Source organism: Amblyomma mixtum, chromosome 3 (assembly GCF_055824585.1).
Source record: "Amblyomma mixtum isolate Tamu chromosome 3, ASM5582458v1, whole genome shotgun sequence".
In the NCBI taxonomy this organism is placed as follows: Eukaryota; Metazoa; Arthropoda; class Arachnida; order Ixodida; family Ixodidae; genus Amblyomma; species Amblyomma mixtum.
The window spans coordinates 187,886,322-187,897,196 of NC_143014.1; the positions used below are offsets into that span (position 1 = coordinate 187,886,322).

At 45.9% G+C, this 10,875-nt stretch overlaps 1 pseudogene across 1 annotated transcript; it reads right to left on the reverse strand.

Annotated features, from left to right (window-relative positions):
* Positions 1–6,256: 6,256 nt before the first annotated feature.
* Positions 6,257–10,506, reverse strand: LOC149353022 (uncharacterized; annotated as a pseudogene). The gene is made up of 4 exons (XR_016289569.1): positions 9,914–10,506; positions 9,521–9,836; positions 9,044–9,127; positions 6,257–6,916 (listed from the first exon to the last, which is right to left on the reverse strand). The product of XR_016289569.1 is annotated as an uncharacterized LOC149353022 (transcript).
* Between the last annotated feature and the right edge of the window lie 369 nt (positions 10,507–10,875).

Consider the following 10,875-nt stretch of genomic DNA (forward strand, 5'->3'; position numbering starts at 1 on the left):
CCTGTACGCCACTTTTTAAAATCCTGGGTTCAAGTTACGTCATATACCGTAATGTGCGTTTTTATCGTAAAGACTTTCAAAATTTTTCTTACCTCAACCACTGGCTCGTTTACGGTGAAACTACACACAGAGCTTGCATATTATGGTAACTTTTGTACCGTAGCAAGTTTTACAACGGTACTTACTTAGTTGAGCCGTGCATGACGTAAAAGCGTAATCGCCTGCGTCGAGATCGGCGTACCGAAACCCAAAACACCGAATTTTTGAATTTTTGCTGAAGGGCGGCAGTAGCGCCATCTGTCTTCTGCAGTGGAAAGCGTCCCAAGGCGCCAAGGCGAGCGTCGCAAGGAGCGCGGGTCCTTTGAATACGCCGTTCCGGCCTTTTCGTCTGCTTCAAGCGGAGATCACCAGGGCAGTAAGAGAAGCGCAAATTTGGAGGCTTAGCTCCTCAATAGCAGGCAGGCAGATCTTCAATGACCTAGGGGAGAGCGAGAGGAAGCCCCCGTATACTGCAGAGCTAATCCCCTTAGACATACGGAAGCATCTCAAAATTGCCAGTATACCTAAGAACATGCACCCGGAGCATGATAAAGAAAGGAGAAGACACAGAGCTCGAACAATAATGAACAATCTTGCCCGGGACCCGCCGGGTAACATAGCCTTCTGCGACGCAGCCTGTAGGTCCGATGGCGCCTCTGTCATTGCAGTCGTTGATGGGAATGGGCAGAAAGTGACAGCAGCATCGATTAATACCAGGAGTGCATTAGTGGCAGAGGAAGCTGCTATTGCTCTTGCGTGCGTCAGTACCAAAGCCAAGATAATCTTGTCTGACAGTAAGGCAGCTGTCCACAACTTTTGTAAGGGGGTGGTCTCCAGTCAAGCCACTAAATTACTAAGAAGATACCCCTCAAGCAGAGAGGTCTCCCTCATATGGGTTCCTGCTCATGAGGGCATTCCGGGGAATGAGGCTGCTCACAGCCTCGCTCGAGAATTATACATCCGAGCAGCTCTGGAAGTGCCCCGGAGTGGGAATAAAGACCCTCTCATAACGTATAAAGAAATTACTGAAACACCAAGACTAGATAGGAGAACACTCTCACTTCCGGATAGGTCACTCACTCCAAAGGAGTGCAGGGCCTGGAGGAGGCTTCAGGTCAACAGATTCTTTCCCTACTTTATACTACACGACGAAGACACTGGGGAGCCTGAGCTCTGCAGTATCTGTCACAGAATCACTTCGCAAAATCACTTAATTTGGGAATGTCAGGATTCTCCTGGGGCTAAAACACAAATCATCCCAGACCTTGCCACCTGGGAAGCGCTGATCCGAAGCCACGACCCGGATCAGCAGAGACTCATCATCCGTCAGGCGGAGACAGCTTACCACAAGACTCTCTCCGCGGTCTCCGGTGCTGAGAGCCGGCTGGGAGGCGCCCCCTCCTAATTGCTGCGCCCCGACCGTGAGGCCCCATGATGACGGAAATAAAGTTCATTCATTCATTCATTCATTCATTCATTCATTCATTCATTCATTCATTCATTCATTCATTCATTCATTCATTCATTCGTCTGCTTCAAGTGAAGCGCTTCGAACATTTGCAGCCAACTGAGCGGAAAAAAATACCAGAAAACACTATTTTAACGAGGCTGTGCCATTAAAAGAATATTGTTTGACGTCTGCTTTTTTTTCGTCCAATGACTTTATCCAATTCAACTTGTATCGTCTGCTTTCGTGGCTCTCCTAAAGCGTCGGAGGACGACGTCGCGAAGTCCTGAGCTGTGTTTTTCTTGTTTAATTTTGTCGTGGAAGACAGATAGCGGTACTGCCGCCCTTCAGCAAAAACTCGGTGTTTTGGGCTTCGGTTCGCCGATCTCGACGCAGACTATTACGCTTTTGCATCATGCACGGCTCAACTAAGTAAGTACCGTTGTAAAACTTGCTACGATACAAAAGTTACCATAATACGCAAGCTCTGTATGCAGTTTCACCGCAAACGAGCCAGCGTTTGAGGTAAGAAAAATTTTGAAAGTCTTTACGATAAAAACGCACAATACGGTATATATATACAGGTACACACGAGAGAAGCCAACAGCTACAGAAACCAAGGAACACAGGGGATTTTTTCTATATTTATTTATTTATTTCGTGGTGTTAATCATTGGAGAATATTACTGAATGTCTCATCGCTTAAATATACTTGATTAGAAAAACAGAAAAGAAACAACCACATGCTACCGGTGGCCCGGGAACCGAACTCATCACCTCCGAATTACGCGTCCGGTGCTCTGCCAACTGAGATACGGCGACGGCTGTCAGATCTTCCACTTTCGGGGGTATTTGTGTTTACAAGTGACCTAGCCATGAGAGTTTTCATCAGCGCCACCCATGTCCATAAGCGGCGGACGTAGTACGCCCTGAGTTACCGCTGGTGTGACGTAGAACGTCACTGAAGGGCGAGGGTGGAAGCTGTGTGAGAACCCTCTAATGCTACCTATGGCTCGTTATACATATGAGAGAAGCCAACAGCTACAGAAGCCAAGGAACACAGGGGATTTTTTACGTATTTATTTATTTCGTGGTGTCGATCAATGGAGAATATTACTGAATATTTTATCGCTTAAAGATAATTGATTAGAAAAGCAGAAGAAAAAACAACCACATGCCGCCAGTGGGAGCCAAACCCATGACCTCCGGTTCTTCCGTTCGGTTCCCCCCGGCGGCATGTGGTTGTTTTTTCTTCTGCTTTTCTTTCAGTAACTGCATGCAAACTTTTCTGTTGGAAGCAATGCAAAATTATTTTTTGGCTCAAACGCGAACATTGTTGAAAAAGTCTGTCATGCGGCTCTTCCACAGGTCAAACAGCCTCATGAGCGCTAAAAGATCACTCTTTCTCGTTTGTTGCCATATACAGGCCACAAAGGCTCGTTGGTTCAAGCTGAATAAATGTAGACCTAGTGAATGCGTTGTGGTCTTTGATATCTGATGTGAATATGAGTAATTATGAGCATGCTAATTAGGAATTAGTCCGTTGTGTGAGTGCTGAGTAGGCGATGTGAGCAGGACCCGATAACGCTATCTCATTCTACCGTTAATCGTACCCCAAGTGTGTGTACAGGCGTGAGCAATAGTGGAGAGACCGCGGCTCCGGCAGCGGCAGCGGATGCGGGGCCGCAGAGGGCGAGGGCAACTGCGTCGTCTGCTACGGCCGCCGCCATTTTTGCTTCCACTGCATGCATAGGTACCGTTCTCGCCGGGGGTTGCGCTGCTTGCTCATCGCTTCCCACGGTACCGCTTAAATTGAGGAAAATAAGAGAAGTGTGGTCGTGAATTTTTATTTCACATGAAAAGAATGACATCCTAAATGTTTGCCAGAAAATCCTTTCACTGTTAAATGGCACCAGTAGCGCAAGTCAACGGTGTCGACCGGCAACAAGGATAGAGCGTATGTATAGAGCGTATGCAGCCTCAGTGACGTTATACCATGCGTCCATGACATCACTGAGGTTGTCTGCAGAATATAAGGAAACCTGCGTGTATCTCCTTTCTTTGTCCTGTGCATTTCGCATGAAAAAATGAATTCTACCTACCAAGACCAACTAGCCTGTCTTTTCACTTTAGCAGGGAATCAAACGGATCCTGAGAGTTTAAAATTTATCGCTGATGCACTAATTGCATTGGTGCCAACGGCAGTCGCCGAAGCAAAAATATGCGTCTTAGCAAACTTGCTCGCGCCAAGCTGCCATCCTTTTAAGGATGGACGCTACATTGCGCCAAAATACATGCGCTTTCGAGAAGCTTACAGCCAAAGCGACCTCTCCAATACACGTAAATCGTAGAAATAGCTAAAATTTGTTGGTCCACAGCGCCGAGGGTAATCGCATTTTCGAGATTCTAATTACTGATATGGATTTTACTTACGGTGGGCTACACGCCTTTCAATAACGAAGGAGCCTAACAGTAATAGTTAAAAGTTAACTATTCAATATTAGTTAACCAGTCTGCTAGTTAGCACATCATAGCTGTATACTGATGGCATAGCATAGTCAGTGCAGCCGACATTCGATAGGTTGGGGCAAAAAAAAAGAAAGAAAAATAATAGCCCCTGCCTGCACCACTGACTTACAACAGGCTTAATTCAATTAAAATAGGAAGCCCTTGAGCAATGTTAAGTTTTGCCACCGGAAGGTGAAAAAGTAAAATAAAGGGGGGGGGGGCACTATAGCTACCCACAGCCAGGGGAGCGGGCCCGGGGAGAGTCTCCTGATCTCCCCTGGGAATTAGCGGTAAGGATGGGCTATAAGGGAGGGAAATACGTTTGTCAGAAACGGGTCATGGGAATTTGGACGGGAATGGGGACAGCGAGTTTTTTGCTCTCATCCTTCATTTGTCTTGACTCTATTACTGGCCTTCCTGGCCAGCACAAGGAGGGCGTCAAGATTGCCTAGTGGTGCGGCCCCCACTCGCGGGATGCCTGCCACCCACAAACGCAACGGGCTCCAACCGCCGGAGAGAGGAGAACCTAACACGGGGTCAGCTACCTGGGGCCTCACCACGACTGGAGAGGTGTTTCCAACCTACTAGCTACTAGCCGTCGAGTGCTTTTCGCGGTTTTTCAGACACCTAAAGCATGTATGGTGTGATCCGGCCAGTAGAGGCTTCGATCGTCAGCCTATCGGCCCTCCGGTCCTCGGCACCATGACCCAACACCTCCAAGGGGACCCACCCATTCTTCCAACCAACCAACCGCGCACGTCTTTTCTCCCCTAGCTTGTTCCGTACCTACAATGGAGGGAGTGTTCAAGGCGGGGCTGACCGGGCCACATACCAAGAACTGGGCTTAGGATGAAATGACCCGGGCCTGCTCCTCCGGTACTCCACAACATCGACGGTTCTTACATTCGGTCGTACTATAGCCCCCCTCCTCGGCGTTGCTGTGATCGGGTAGCGTGCTCGGGCCGGAGAAGGGACGAGGAAGGCAGGAGACGGGGTTATGAGGAGAAAAGGAAAAGCTTTATACAAGTATTTACATTATGTACAAGTAAACAACAACTGACAGTACCTCTCAGTCAAAATAGAGCGTTTATGAGACGGGAGTCTCGGTGAGAAGGAGCTTGTTCGCAAACGGGAGGCCGAGTTATACAGGGTGTTTCACGTAACTTGAACCAAGGATTTAAAGAAAGCGGTAAGCCGCAGCCTGCTAAAACCAACAATACATTGTTCGCCATGATGTGGCGCTCCTCAGAATATTTTTTATTGCGCTTAATTAGTTAATTAACTAAGATGAATTATGCAAATTTTCAAATATTCATTTTAGTGCCAAGACCGTTGCGTTAGGTTGTAGAGCAGGTTTATAAACGACCGATTCAGTTTATTGTTGGGGTCCTTTTTTCCGGAATCTAAAGAAAGCCCGCGAAATAAGAAAAAATACCACGTAACAGCGCTCGTGCGCTACCAAATTGCGGCGCTCTCAGCGGCGTTTCAAGCAAACGGAGCCTGCCCGCTGACCCTGGCCAGAATATACGGCTCTGACCGTGGCGAAGTGAACAGCCGCCGCGCCACTGCGGGAAGTGCTGACGCAATGTCAAGCCGCTGCTAAGAGCGGCGGCCGTTTACAGTTATGCTCTACAAGTAATCAGAAGGTATATTAAATGAAACGCCAAGATATATAACACGGTTGTAGAATATATGGAACGATAAAGCACTAGGTTAATTTAAACTACACACATATTGAAATGTAATTGAGGATAAGAGATGAATTCACAAGTGTGTGTATGCACGCACACATGCAGCCAGTTAATTAGTGGAAATATATAGAACTGAACAGAATGAAACGTAGAGAAGCAATTAATGGAAGTTATAAAAATGTCAACTGCTGACTAGACAATAAAAGAAAACATTAAAAACTATGCATTAGTTATGAGGCTTGGAGAATGACGCGAGGAAGAGGCCCATTGCTTCAACCAACCACTTCAGGGCTGCACTCCTCGTCTAGTCAGCAGCAACCTCTTCGGTAGCCATCCGCTGCTGTCCGTTAGCTTCAATCGTCACAATATGGTTGACAGCGTGTTCAAATATGCATTCTGTCCCCTGAACAGTAAATGATAGAGCAAGTGTGCAAGCTAAACTCCTGGAAGGATGGTGTGTGCTAGAGAAATTTCAGACTAGTATGCTGTGGAAATTTTGTTGCCCTCCAGGTTATCAGTGTACACAGAAATGAGTGCTCAGAATGTGCATTACATATAAAACACACAGATCTTATTAGATGGTTGTAAAATTTATTAAAGTATATATTACATAATATGAAGTGCTACCAAGGATAAGAGATGAATGTACATTTGTGTAGTGTACGGACACACACTCATACATAACTTTGTGGAAATATATGGAACTGAACACAAACATAAAAGCAACTATGAATGAAAATTATAATAAGTGCTGACTAAACAAAAAAGAAAACATTAAAACTATGCATTATAGTAAGGAGGGCTTGGAGATTGGCTTGGAGAACGGATTGGGGAATGAAGTGGGGAATAGATTGGGGAATGGATTGGGCCATGTATTGGAGAACAGCCTGAGATAAGCGCCTGCCGCTCAAGTGCTGCAGTCCTCCTCTCTTCAGCACCAAGCTTCCTCTCTTCAATAGCCATCCGCTCCCTGTGCCGCTGCTGTCTGTTAGCTTCAGCCACCTCTAGATGGCCGACGGCATTCTCGAGCACTGCACGAGAAGTATCGGTCCTGGGCCTCTTTCTGGCCGGGCCTGGTTGCTGTTGCAGGGGGCTTGGGGGCTGCGAGTCTCCAGCAGTGCTGCCCCTGCTCGTGCTTGGCTATGAGCTGCCGGGAATTGGGCTCGCTGTGGCATCTCCAGTTACTCTGCTGGGGCCAGGCTGGGGGCTGGCTGCACGTTCAGCCTGGCTACTAGTGGCAAAATAATGTGACATCATTATACATGCCTTGCACTTAAAAACAGAGACTTTGCAGTGCATATGTGTAATCTCTACAGAAAGGGCACTATTGTTCATTTAGAAGAAGGATGGATAACTGGGCGAGTTTGTACTGATACATCGTGGGAGGGAACAGCGCGAAACAAAACGACAGACAAAGCAAGAGGACACAAAGACGAGCGCTGTCTTTGCGCTCGTCTTTGTGTCCTCTTGCTTTGTCTGTTGTTTTGTTTCGCGCTGTTCCCTCCCACGACGTCCATTTAGTCATTTAATTTGCAGCAACAAGTCAGTTCGGAGCATGTTTTAAACTTTTTAGGGCACAGGAATTAACATGCATCAAAGGCTTTTCAATTTCAGATTCTTATGCCATTTTGTTGAAAAAGGTCTACCCCACTGAATGTATATGTCTAGTTTATCATTGTGCCGTAAGCAGCCATTTAAAATAAATAGAAGCAACTTTATCATGCTGACATCATATGTTTACATATTTACATGTTATGTTTACAAAGTAGCTGGAGCACAGAATTTTTCGAGAAGTGCAAACTAAATGCAACAGCTTTAATGTCCTTCCAAATGTCTCAAGATTCATTTAAAACAAAAAAAATGAGAGCATTTTATTGTCAGTAATTCTGAATGGTGAGAGATGGCACACTATAGCTCAAAACATGTACAAACATGTCTTCATGTGCCAGTGGACTGCTGCGCTGTGTGTGTACTGGGCCACTATACTTCACATGTTGGCCACATTAATTAAGAAAAAGCACTAATATCTACAGAGACAAATTTTTCAATGCATGTGGCCTTCCATATGCCCTTAAACCAGATGTGTTGATGTTTACTGCCTGCGAGGTTCAGCGACTTCCCTACACACCCCCTTGTTTTTCTGAAGGCACTTCCTTAATTGGTAGCGAATTTTTTTTGTCACATCTAATTGGTGGATGAAATTGCTCGGAATGTGGTTCAGAATGCGCCATAAATTTGTGGCAGTTCAGTTATTTTATTAGTAGGAAATAGATAGGTACTCATGTCTTAGTTTATATTTCTTCATTATTTTATAGTTATTGAGTGAGCAGTCGGAGTGTGCGAAGTGCCTGTGCTTGTACAGTCTTTGTCAAAAGTAATCAGGCTGCATGGTTTGCTTCTAGCTTGTATAGTGGAGCCCTTACAGCTTCCCTGAAGCTGAAATGGTTGTTAAAGGTAATGACTGGGGTTCTTCTTACCTTCCAACACGTTTTGATCTTTAGGAAAGCCACAAGAGCTCCACTATACAATCTAGAAGCAAACCATGCAGCCTGGTTACTTTTGACAAAGACTGTACGTAGTCAGCCGATTGTGTGCAGCCGTAAGTTGTGTTACCTAGACGTATCAGTGTCATGTAAATCGTCATGACTGATATCAAAGCTCTGATATGCACCTTCCACGTGTGTGTACAGTGTTCAGCTTGCACCCGACCTCTTTGTGTGTGTTTAATTATTGACTTGATCTGTTGTGTCTACAGCACAGGGGCGCGTTTTGCAGAGTTTCCATGTCTGCGATACGTGACTGGTGTTGAACAGTGGCAATTTTTTTTTTGTATGACTAATTAGTTCGCGCTATTCCACAGTTTCTGGACACATTTCATGTAGTCCTTGTTCTTTAGTTTTGTCTGCGAATAAATATATGACTTGTATCCTAGTGCAGAGCAAAGCAATTGTTGGCACTCTTTGTAATGAGTGCTGAAGTCATGAGCCTTTCTAGTCCTACATGACACATCAAGACACAAATAAAAACTGAAAAATGACTACCACTACTCCTCTTCCCTCAACATCCCCCTGACTTTATTCCTGGGGAAACCCCGTATGGTGCTTGATTTCAAATATGTTTTGCACAACATGCACCGTCTTTTCCGAAAGTAACCAAGCAACTGGGTTCTAAATCTGTAAGGCGATCATTCCTCACTATTTGAGGCCATTTGGTGTGTAGTGGTGCCATAAGCTAGGGCTCCAGTATATGGCTGAGAGGCAAACCCCATTGACTAGTTACTTTTGGCAAACGCTGTGCATGCATATAATGCGTGTAGATTTTCTGTCGCAATTGCCGAATACAGAAAAAATTTACTCACTCTTGGGTGCTCCGCACCAATCCTGGCCCCAGCAGGTAGGGCGGGTTGATACTATGGGCTTTTTCAAAAATTTCAGCGAGCTCCCTGAGAACAAAAAAATGTATAGGATCCATTTGACACATATATGACATCACTTAATATGCATACAGCCCTTTGCAAGCATGCTATTTCACGCATACCTTCAGTGAGACAAGACACATGCATAGCCCCATAACCACGATATGCATAATGCAATGCTGTGTGATCTATTACAGCTTCACATTACAATAGGAATTGCATCATTTAGACAAAAGATGTCCAAAATTGGTACAGCTATTCTGTCGCAAATTCTGCCTGGACCAAAAAAGTAAAAAATGCCACAAAATTCTTCACAGGCTTGTGGAATGACTAAACTGCTTCAGGGGCAAACGTCACATATGCATATAATCAGGAAACATAATACGTTTTCCATTCAGTAGACTCTACCGAGATACCTACTCTTCAAAGTCACATGTTCTCCAGTCCGTCCCTGATCGGCTGTTATGTTGACGCACAGTTTTATATTTTTTCTCAAGACCCCTCCACTTGTTTTCAATTTGCGAATAGGTTAAATGGCATCCGAATTTTGAATTCACCAAATCGGCCAAATGTTCCCAGAGTTGTCTAGTAGTTTTTAGGCGCTTAGAGGGGTCTGTTTTGAAATTTTTAAATTCTTCAATCAGGAACAGAACTTTGGCTCGAGACCACAACTCCTCGGGATCGGTGGTAGGTGGGGCAGGGGCTGCCGGCGCATTCAGCCAAAGTTGCACGTTGTCTGCAACCAAAGGAAAGCATGTATGTTGCGCACTACATGCATCAAATATTGCACATTGAGAAAGTAGACGACGTTACCTGCCGTCACATAAAGGCGCTGGTTTCCGTGGACAATGGGTGCACCGGTGTCGTCGACTGCCTCAAAAATTTCTGTCTCCACACCTGCCAGGACGATTCTCAGTGGCGCGGCCATCCTATCTCCTCCGAAATGAATTATGAAGTGAACGTCGGAAGGGAGCTGACGTATAAATAAGGGACGAAGCAAGATACAAAAGATAGCGTGCAGAATTGAGAGATCCCTGCTAGACATACGCAAACCGCCAAAGAAACAGAATAAGATACCACCCGTAAGCTTGCACCAACATAGGCGCATGCACGCATGTCTGCATCAAAGAGATGCCGCACGGGTGCCGCGCAGAGCTGGATGCCGAAACGCGGTCCGAAGCACAGGCATCAGAACGACATCGCTCAACCTGCAAGAGACGAACCAAATATACGTTGATACCAGAAGAAAGCTATAGATAAGACGTCGCAGAGCAAAAGGCGCTACAACGCCTGCATGCACATCAGGGGGATGCGCCGACACGTGCGTGCAAATGTTCTGCAATAAAACGCGACCCGAAACCAACTCCATGAGCTCACGAAAGATAACGGATGCATCGTATATGAAACACCCGGTGGATGCATTCGTTATCTCTCTACGAGACGCTCGGAGCGCGCGCATGCCGATACGATCAAGTCGAAGCCGTCGAAGCCCCGAAGCACGCAGTGCGAACATAACAGGCGTCGGAAGCGATCGCCGAGCCTGTAGGCGAAAAAAATCAAAGATAACACCACGAGATAGACGCGCTGCGCGCAAACGAAAAGATAAATAAGCGCGCGCGCCAACGAGTTTTAGAGAGATGCACCGACATGCGCTTGTATGTATGTGTTTAGATAAAATGCAGCCCGAAACCAACCCAGCTGCGAAAGTAATCATGAGAGATAACGCCGCCCCGTTTGAGACGCCACGCAGAACTGCCGAAATATATGACATGTAG